Genomic DNA, 9,664 nt, shown 5'->3' on the forward strand with positions numbered 1-9,664 from the left:
GTGAGAATTTCCCTTCCCATTCAGATGGAAGAGATGAAGTGTCAATAGTAAATAGTAAAAATATTAATCTAATGTTAATAGTTCAAAAAATAATAACAAAATATTGTATTGTATTTGAGTTTCATAATAGTGAAATTTAAAAACCGAAAATTGTATGGACATCAGTAAAGAAGTATTAAATCCTGAAGTTCAACAAAATAGTAAAAAACAAACTATCTTCTCATAACAATTCAATTTATTTCTTTCATTATGCCCTAATTTTCATAGTTATATGGGCTTCAGAACTAAGGCTTGACCTTTTAAAGACGAGTAGGGCACCAGTGTCCCAAAAACAAGAACATTTTTTTGACTATAGAAAGTTATTTTTTCTTTTAAATGGTCCGAAAGGTTAGTTTTTATTTTTGGGACACAAGGGTTAACTTAAAGGGTTAACTCCGCATCACATGGCTCAATTGATTTAAGATATTTGAGAAAAAAAATACCGCAATTGGTTGTTATATAAAATTTTCAAACTTTCGGGAACCGGGTAAACTTATATTTTACACTCTATAGCTGTCTTCAGACTAGAGGATTAGTCCAGTTCTTGAAGGTCTCAAAATCCTAAATAGCAACCAATTTTATTTGTATATATATAATGGATTTATTATAATTTCTAGATAAATTAAGCCATATGACTATAAGCCTAATGTCTGTAGCCCGTATATTACTACTTTACATCAATCTTTTACAAAGTACTTTACTGTGAATTGACCTATTGATGTCTATGGTCATATTGATATATTGTATAAAACTCCATACCTTATTATATTCCTCTGGATATTTTAAATGCAGCATAGTCCTTCACTTTCGAAACATATTGTCGATGTCGTTTGCCATGCTGTCCTGACTACCTTTAATTGTAGGTTTGAAGAACTTGTCGTTTTCCTTAAACCGTTCCGGTTTTAGTCCATGGAGAAGCATGAAATTGCAGTATTTCATATCTGAAATATATTGAAATTATGGCAAAATATTTGACTTTTAAAGAAAGAGGAATTATTTTGGACAGCATTTTTAAATCGGTAAGCGCTTCTAAATTTATTAAAATTATGTGATTATTATAGAGTATTTGAGTAATAACGTATTTCATCAAGGCTTTTTTAAATTTATATTTTTTACACATAGGGTAAGTGTGCCAAATTCCGGCCAGCTTGCAATTCCGGCCACCTTTTTTGTTCCTCAAATTTTCATGAATTTTTAGCTTTTACATACTGTAGAGATTATACAATGCAAAATAATAACAAAAAATGTAGCTTCGACAAACGAGATGACGTGAAAAAGGTATTGGAAGAATTCCTTTGTTTACATTTTATGTTTACATTTTTATTTATTTTAAAATGTATTAAGAATGATTTTAAAGTCAATAAAGACGATAAACTGTCTACAATGTTCTAAGCAACACTCCTAAAGTAGAAGGAATGAAAAAAAAGTTTCTATTAAAGATATATTACATTTCAAACTTGAGACTTTGGCGCTTGCATGCAACTATGCCGGAATTTGGCACACTTACCCTAATGTTTTCTATTTTAAATAGCAATTTTCATCACAATTTCACTGAAAATTCAATATAAAAAGAATTTTACCGAAAATATTACAGACAGAAAATGTTACAGAATAATTTTAGAGAAAAAGGACGATAAAATATTTTTAAAGGTCCAAAACAATATTTCTGGAAGTAAAAAATGCTTAGATTTGTATTAAAAATATTAAAAGTTTCCTATAGATTCATTTTATTAAATATTCTGATCTATTATTAAAATAATAGCAAAGTTCGGTAGCGCAATTTTATCATGAAACTCCTCCGCTTTATCCTATAAATATCCTGTCCACTTACTAGAAATGCTGCTTGAAAGTTTTACAATTTTTGGACTTTGTACCTTGGTTAAGGGGGTCATGAAGACTTCAAAACAACATATTTTCTCTAAATTGCTTTTTCAACATAATAAAAAAAATATATTATTCGAGCTCTCAGACATATAAAAATACATTATTTATACAACAGTATTTTCTAAAGTTTTAGTTTGAAAATTTTTAAAATTCAGTCGTTGGAACTTTATTGTCAGAGACTTTCTGAAAAGTATTTTTTGCAGTAGTAAAAATTACTAAACTAAGAGTTAATTCATCATAAGTCGAAAAACAAATTATTTCCTTTTAGTAGATAGGTTAAACTCGTACATGAATGAAAGGTTCTTGAAAAAAAAACAATGTTTAACTGAGATTCTTTACAATCTCATTTTTTTTTTAAGTTTTGGGAGAATTTTATACAAAAACTTACAATTTACAATCAAGAAAACTAAAAATTCTTTGTCCAAGTAAGTCAAGAACACCCTGGATCGGAATGTTAAGAGACATTCTCGATATTTAGTTGAAAATATAAGCCTCAAAATATTGTTTAGTATTTTTTGTCTGCTAATCGGTATACTAGTGATTCATTTAACTATATCTGCATATTTGAATTTTAAATTTTAAGAATAAATTAATAAAAAATAGATGTAATTGCAACGATGTACTCTGTACCTCGGATCGTCACGAATTTAATCAGGTGTCTCACGGAAAATTGGATTTATAAATTAAATTTGAACTAATGCGCTGCATTCTTCTGAGAGTTAAATTGTAAAAAGTAGCTAATTTTTTTTAAGAATTCATTTGAATTGGTGCAACAATATGGTAATAACCTGACGATCCGAGGAACACTGCCGATAGCTGGTGCTCTTCGCCTACAAGTTTAACCCATTTACTAACAGAAGATATTTTGCTTTTTTAACTTCTAATGAATCTACTGCGTGAAAATCGTAATTATCGAATAGTAAGTTCTTTTCTAAAAAGTTCCCCGAAAGTCACACCTCAATGTCTGAATTTTTAAAATATATGAACGATCATTTCAGAACATATAGTTTAAATGTTGTGCTTTTATGTGCTGATATACTTGAATTATTTTTATCATTTTGTCGAAAAAATATATTTGAAGAAAATATGCTGTTTTTTAGATTTCTTAACGCACGTGATCCCTTAAGAGGTTCAGCATTTCTCAAACTTTTCTTTTTACTATGTAATTTATTTTACTGGATCAGGATTGATTTAAACTTAAACCGATATAGTAATAAATACCCAAAATATGTAGATTGAGATTTGGATAAGAATTGTTGCTCGTTTCTTAATCGACTCATTAATAATTTCTACCTATTTGGAACTGATTTCAAAAGTTCGAATCCAAAATGTTTTTAGAGATCATATAAAAATAAGTCAAGTTTCTCAAGCCCCATGTTTGAATAAGGACCAATCGAAGCATATTAGATATTACCATATAAATTAAAAATAACATACGTCAAAACGAAGGTTTGTGAGAAAATACCAAATTTTAATTAGCTTTAATGAAAGGAAAATATTTGAAAACAGTGGCGACGAGGGCAATGAGATTCAGTGATAGAAAATCAAGACTAGGAGGAATTGTGGGCAGGAAAATCCAAAGGAAAAACTGAGGAAATACGTAGCTGATGAGAGATGTACAAGTAACTATATTGATCTCTAAACAATTACCTTTTAAATCAAATTAGATAAAATTATTAGGGTAAAGTGGTACAAGTTGGACAGTGGTACAAGTTGGACAATGGTACAATTTGGACAAGGCTTTTTGTCTTGATAAATTTAGTACTTCATTTTTATTTGTATATTTTTAATGCTTTAGTTTTATAATTTGATTCCTTGTGCTTAAAAACAAATTTTGTACTGTATTTATCAAGAAAAAAACCAAGTCCAACTTGTACCGGCGAATTGTCCAACTTGTAACACTAATTCCAAATTATATCACTTTACCCTACTATAATCTGCCATGAATGGCGTTTTCCTTTTTTTTAATGACGTTCGAATTTGAGGTTTTACAAATTTACAAGGATTCAAATTTGAAGAACTTGACTGAACATAAAACTTATCTTGATTAGAGCCTTTTTAACCTTCGAGCTTGAAAATCGCCATTTTAGAAACGATTCAGCGGTATCTCGTACAGTACATGAACGAAATATCCACCTAGTCAATCTCACAATACATATAACAACGAAAAAAAACACAATGCGTTTCCGAACAAACCTAAGGAACATGGTTTTGGACGTTTTGCAGATTAAAGTGAGATGGAGGGTGGGAATAAAGATTATGTTAACGATATTAGTGTCTCGACTAATTCAAGGGTCAATCGAAAGTTCCAAGTCACTGTTTTTAACCGTTATGAAGTGCTCAAGTAAAACCAGTGTGTTTGCCTCGCCAAGTTGAAAAGGTTACTTACCAGGATACTCTTGTCTGCAATGCTACCATGGATTACGGGATTGTCCTTTAAAATTTCCCTAAAATTCCTTTTAAATTATATACGAAATTTAATAAGGACGTCTCTTGCGGATATCATGCTCATCCAGACATCTCATATCAGGTAGCTCGTTTATTTCAGTGTCGTTTTCTATAAGCAAGTAAGTGAAATACAATATTATTAAATTTTATAAAATCTAATATATTTAAAACAAATATTAAGGGAGTCATCTCATTTAAAAGGTAAAAAACATATTATTCCCGATATTTTCCTTGTAATTAAATATAAAATCTACTGATGAATTTTATAGCACTTTCTTTATATCAAAATTGAAGGGATTGATTATTTGAAATCAGAAATATACATGTTTAACGATTACAACTTAGTCAACAAAGGGTTATCATTTTTTACTTATAAACGAGATGACCCACTTAACAATTAAAAAGTGTTGTTATCACAACACATAAAAAGAAAGACAATATACCTGACAAAAGTTCCATGATTTAATGATATTTTCCAGCCCGGACATCAAACTTTCCTGGACAACTTTGTCAGATTAAAAATTAAAAGAAAATTTTAATGTATAAGAAAACGATACAAAATATGGGACAGGATAAAATATTCTCCATTTTCAGTGAATCATGGGACACTACAGATAAATAGATAAAAACATATTCAATTGTCTCAAACTATGTAATTTATAGTATTTTTTTTTAATATTTTTTTTTTTAAAAGATTTTCAATAACAGAAAACCTGAAAAATTTTGAATATTAGTTTGAATTAAAATTATTTTGCGCTACTAAAGACTCTCTTAAATTTAAATATCTCGTACGACGGACGGCGGTTGAATTCAAAATCATAAACGTGATTGAATAATAATATTAATAAATATTTCTTAGTGTGTTGATCAAAGAGGATTATAAAGGACAAAACTTGGCGAAAATTTCACATAAAGTTGGACTTTTTCTACAAGATCCTGTCAAAAATCCAATTTTTAATACCTTCAAAAAATCCTCATTCATTCTTGAGCTACAGTACCGTCCAAAACATTAAATGCACCCTTCGTAAGTTTAAATACACTTGGTTTGGACCAGGAAAACGCTGTAATATCCAGTTCTATTGACTGAAACGGTTTCATATTTAAACCTAAGAACAGTTTAAAACAAAATTTGGGTCAATACATGGGCTAAAAAAATTGTAATTTGAAAATATATATTAATAATTATTAATTTTATTAGTCGTGCATTTATCCAAATTTTGTTAAAACTGTTCTTAAGCTGTCTACACATTATGAGCATTTTTTAAAAAAATTCTTTAAAAAATTTTTTAAAAAATTTTTAAAAAAAAACTGTTTTTTAAAAAATTTTTTTAAAAAAAATGCCTCCACACTAGACTTAATTTTTGTAAAAAATTTCTGACAGATTACTCTCAGCATTTCGCTTGGGATTATTTTTCATGAAAATTTGTCATTTGAGTGGTGGAAAAAGTGTGAAAAGTGTTTGTTGGAATTCCCTGGGATAGTTGTTAGTGAATGTTCGTGGAAAATTTTCCAAAATTGCAAAAGTGCAGTGTTTTTCTACAGAAGTTGTTCCCAGTGGAATCAATATTCCGGAGTGTGTGAACATAACCTCAAAATGTTGTTTTTCCCTAAAAATTTTGTGTGACTATCGCAGTTATTTATGTACAGAAATTGTTTTTCTTTGCGATAATCTGGAAACCAAGACATGCTCATCAGAAGAACCGCAGAAATTACTCGGAAGGACAAATTTGTTACCAGGAACAATGGGTAGAGTGGAGAAGAAGGTGTGCAGCTCAAAAGATCCTAGATTCCATTGATCAGCAGCTCTTTCTGGAAAAGCTTCAGGACTTCAGGAAAACTTATGGATACGTTTGGATGAACAGGAGTATTTGTAACCAAGAACATTGACGTAAGTACTCGGAATATGCTGAAAAAAAAACTCGCTGATTTTATTGCAAAGCTATTCCTGCAAAAAATTCAGGACTACAATTGGAAGAGCATGATAGTGGATGAGGGGAAGGACTTTGAGGAATAATTAGAAAGTGCTTCACCAAAATTCCTGCAAAAATTGATCCAGTGCAACTCTACAAATTTGATTCCGGATACTGGATGACACTGATTTGATTCCGGACACTGGTGATAATTATGATAAATTTTATAAAAAATAAATTCTCATATCTTGGTTTCCAATCCGAAGTCTTTTATTGGTTATCCGGTGTACATTAAAGCCTTCTCCCTCTATCCACTACTGTCCAAGCAGGAGTCCCATGGAGGAAGCAAAAGTTTGTAGCCATCTCATCCTTGTGCTTCCGGATGGGAACATTTCCATCGTGGTTGAAAAGGAGGAATGATGGGAGGTGGTTCTGGGGCTTCAAGTGATGGGCTGTGGTAACTACGGATGACTCTTGTATGTACTAGGATCTCCTCAGTGGCTCTGAATAGGTGTATTGTCTTGATTGATTTACCAGGTTCATGTTCCAAAATTCTTCAATTTGCTTCTTTCCATTCATGTTTTAATTTGGTGCACGAGGTTACTGTACCATAACAATCTTCAAGAATACACAGACATCACAACTTTCGGCAACGTCAAAAGAAAAATCAGCGAAAGTGTTCCTCCAAAGCTGGCTTTGATTCCACTGGGAACAACTTCTGTAGAAAAACACTGCACTTTCGCAATTTTGGAAAATTTTCCACGAACATTCACTAACAACTATCCCAGGGAATTCCAACAAACACTTTTCACACTTTTTCCACCACTCAAATGACAAATTTTCATGAAAAATGTCTCGAGTTGCTGTGATTTTTTAAAAAAATTCTTTAAAAAACTGTTTTGTAAAAAATTGTCCCAGTGTGTAGAGGCATTTTTTTAAAAGAATTTTTTTAAAGAAAAAACCTTGATTTTTTAAAAAAAATGGGTCGTTTTTTTACAAAATCGCCTACACACTATACAAATTTCTGTAAAAAATCCAGTTTTTTTAAAAAAAATTTCACTAGTCTGGAGGCGATTTTTTTAAAGAACTTTTTTTAATGTCATTTTTTACAGAATTTTTTGATAATGTGTAGACAGCTTTAGGTTTAAATATGAAACTATTTCAGTCAACAGAACTGGATATTACAGCGTTTCCCGGTTTAAACCAAGTGTATTTAAACTTACGAAGGGTGTATTTAATGTTTTGAACGGTACTGTACATTCATTTGATAACTAAAAATATTTGGATTTTTGCTTTTGGAGGAACTTATAAACTTAAGGGATCTACCGCAAAATTAGATTTGCCAAAGCGGTTTCCAAACATTAGGTTTCCAAAATAGAATTTTGAAATTTTTTTAATGCATATTTCAAAACGCATTCTCTAAATGTATCTATTTATATACATTTATATAAGGGCTTGAGTGTAATATTTTTTTTTTTTTAGAAAATAATCTTTTGAAAAATCGGGGAAAATTATGCTAAATATTTGCATTCAAAACCCATGTAATGTCTAGATTAATTTTCTATCACTTATTAATGTTCTAAGAAAATTTTTACAGAAAATAATGTCGAAAAACAATTTTTAAGGTTGCAAATTTGCGAATATTCCTAAAGAAATGGTTACAACAAATTTTAACTGGCAATATTAAAATATTACACGTTACAACTTTGCCTCATAATTATCCTATATCCTCTTTTATCACTTTACAATATAAAAAAAATCTCATTTTGTTCAATTACTCACCTATCAAAGGGCCAAAGATGAGGATGTTCGCATTTGAGGGATCACTAGCTTCAGGGGCTCCTCTTGTCTGGAACTCAAATCCAACTTGACCACCAACACTGAGGTTTCCCGATTTTGCAGCAAATCTTCTAACAAAACGAAACTGAACCAAATAGTTGGATTATTTAGATGTCCGTAGCAAGGCCTCCTATGGTTGAAAGAAACGATTTTCTTTAGTGTTTTTAGTGAGTCTGGTCAATATCTTTAGAATAAAAATAAATGTTGCAATTTATTGCTAGAAATTTGCCAGATAATAAGACAATAAAACATGGCACGAAAAATATTGTGGAAAAATCAAAAACAATATCCGCATCTGTCAAATATGCCCGCCAACTTCGCCCCCTCCACCGGCCTTTCACACATACGCCGACAAAGCTTGAAATTTAGATTCTTTGTTTAGGGACCTGCGTGCAAAACAATCTAATGGATTAGTTAAAACAAGCACTCTAAATTTCTACAGCAAATCCTGCATATTCCTCTTCATATTCGCGAAGCCCAAAGAGCCCCACGGCAACCTTTCCTTTCTAATACAATTGGAAAGATGGCGTCGAGCAATGCGCGTGGTAAATTTTTACACTCGGCTTATAAACTACTAGACAAATCAGATTTTTCACTCACCTAACGATAATAAGAACATTGCTTTCATGACACACTCACTTCTTTACAAATATCCTTTGTGGATTCACTTAGAAAACTACTTTTGTCATTTTTCACAGAATTTAATTCCATCGCGCACTTTTCTTCACTGACACTCGGGTGACTGGCACGTATTGACATGACAATACTTGTGATTACTTGCGCAACCCGGTTGTTCAAACATTCACAGATTTATTACATACTCTCGACCGAAAATTCTGAATTTTTTGTGAATTGTGCCAGAAATTTCTTGAGAAAATAATTTTTATTTCTGAGGAAATATTTAGTTAGAGTTTTTAAAAATTTTCAATGTTTACGGAAAATGTGTTTTTTTCCTTTTCAAGACACATATTTTCTCATTTTTTGTGCATTTAAGTATTGAAATTTCAGAAAACCGGCCTTGAGACACTCATTACAATAAATTATTGTATTTAATCTGGGAGCAGGACTTTTCTAGCTTTTGTTTTAGTTTATTTACAGTAAATATAGTGGCAGATGCGTTGATAAATTATCTCTAAAAACTGCGTATCCCTTCAATAGCTCCCTTATCATTCATAGAATTCACTGATGCTTATACGAACATATTTAATAATTTTGTGTATAAATAATTCATAGTAAAATAGGATTCCGGGCAAAATCTCCTAAGCTATAATAAATAAAAATGGCTATTCCAGAGATTTTTTCTCCTGGATTCCATCTGCTTCTTCCTTCACATTCCTTCAGGACTGATCAGATGCTGCTTCCTCTATGGGATGAGGAGAGGATCTTTATCCAAAGAGAAATTTCCTGAAATTTTGGTTTTTCTAGTTGTACTCATCTAACCTAAAAATTGACATCATCATAACATGTACTTTAAATTTCAAGAAAATGAAAATGTCATGAGATTTTCGAAATATTCAAAAATCACCTACGCCATTTCAAAAGTC

At 30.9% G+C, this 9,664-nt stretch overlaps 1 long non-coding RNA gene across 3 annotated transcripts; it reads right to left on the minus strand.

Annotated features, from left to right (window-relative positions):
• Nucleotides 1-222: 222 nt before the first annotated feature.
• LOC129810411 (uncharacterized) lies at nt 223-8,866 on the minus strand. Of its 3 annotated transcripts, none has more exons than XR_008752734.1 (5): nt 8,760-8,866; nt 8,064-8,205; nt 4,815-4,876; nt 4,313-4,480; nt 223-980 (listed from the first exon to the last, which is right to left on the minus strand). It is a non-coding gene; the product is annotated as an uncharacterized LOC129810411 (long non-coding RNA). The 3 variants fall into 3 exon arrangements; XR_008752732.1 differs by having other exon boundaries at nt 8,721-8,866; XR_008752733.1 differs by having other exon boundaries at nt 8,064-8,250; nt 8,721-8,866.
• Between the last annotated feature and the right edge of the window lie 798 nt (nt 8,867-9,664).

Source organism: Phlebotomus papatasi, chromosome 1 (genome assembly GCF_024763615.1).
Source record: "Phlebotomus papatasi isolate M1 chromosome 1, Ppap_2.1, whole genome shotgun sequence".
Classification (NCBI taxonomy): Eukaryota; Metazoa; Arthropoda; class Insecta; order Diptera; family Psychodidae; genus Phlebotomus; species Phlebotomus papatasi.